The sequence below is a fragment of the Cantharellus anzutake genome (genome assembly GCF_015039405.1).
Source record: "Cantharellus anzutake strain C23 chromosome Unknown EI90scaffold_131, whole genome shotgun sequence".
In the NCBI taxonomy this organism is placed as follows: Eukaryota; Fungi; Basidiomycota; class Agaricomycetes; order Cantharellales; family Hydnaceae; genus Cantharellus; species Cantharellus anzutake.
In genome coordinates this window covers 204,419-205,776 of record NW_024067081.1, presented here as the reverse complement: position 1 = coordinate 205,776, position 1,358 = coordinate 204,419, and positions in this window count along the sequence as shown.

Sequence of the window (1,358 nt, the reverse complement as noted above, 5' to 3'; positions counted from 1 at the left end):
ATTCTAGCGGTGTGGCCACATAAACGAGGAAAAAATTACCCCCCGAGCCACCATTCGTAACGATAGTTTGCTTAGCGGCCGCTCGCGAGTGCGCATACGGCGCAATAGGTGCCGCGATAACGGCTGCGCCTGCCCGAGCCAGCTCTGCGGAAACGAAAGCGATGCGTTGAATGTTACGGTGTCGGTCGCTGGGCAAGAAGCCGAGTTCTAGACACATCATCAGCCGGTCAGCGAGCATAAGGAAAAGAAGGTGAAGCATATGAACCTGAACTAAGCTCGGAGCGGACTGTCTCGCCAAGGAGTAGACTGACGCTCCTGGCACCATGCTGGTTAAGAATGGTTTGAAGAGCTCGACCGACAGTATCGCGTCCCGAGTTGTGCAAGCCAGTTAGGAGCACTACATCGACGGGTGAGGCGATCGGATATTCGAACCAACGAGCCGCACTCACGGACGAATCCTTGCTTCGTGCGTGGAGGGTAGCTTGCGCGAAGTACGTTCACCACAGCACTTGGGGACAGCGTAGCATGACTACAAGGGGATGGTTGACCAATTGCTACGACTTACGGGTAGCTAAACCATTCTGGAATCGACTGTTAATCAATCCCAGAAATGTCAACCTCGGTTCCATTCTTCGAGATAGAACTTACGGCTCCTGTGCGCAATCGCCTCCTCAGCTCAGTACCAGAAATGTTAAGTGTCTGGGCGCCCTCCGGAACTACCACAATGGTGAGTTGTTTATCCGTTCGAGAGACTTTTCATTCCACCTTCGTCAACGGGCATGTATTCGTCCCCGTCCGGCAAATAAGTCATCATCTTGAATGGGACCATTTGGATACCTAGCTCCTCCGAATATTTGCTCACGAGGATCTGCGCGTCGTACGGACCATAAAAGTCTTGGCCGTTGGAGTTTTTCCCAGGGCCGGCGTGATCGCGCCCGATGATGAACTGGGTGCAGCCAAAGTTCTTGCGGATGATTGAATGCCACAGAGCCTCTCGTGGACCCCCCATGCGCATCGCGAGCGGAAGAAGCGATAGGACGGCCAGCCCTGGCGGCAGAGATGGAAGGAGCGCTTGGTACGCACGAACACGTCTAAAAGACGTGTCGTTTCAGCCGGAATAATAGAAGATCATGTTCCGTGCTTACGTGTAATGGTCCACATCGCCGGGCTTGGTCAAGCCAACAACAGGGTGGATAAGAACATTGGTCCGGCTTTCACGAGCGGCACGAACGACAAGTTCCCGATGGGCCCTGTGCATAGGGTTACGAGTTTGGAAGGCAGTGACCTTTTTCCACGCCAATTTAGCGAATCGTGCCCTGAGTTCGGACGGTGTGTCTAAAAGGGAAGGATCTCAGTGC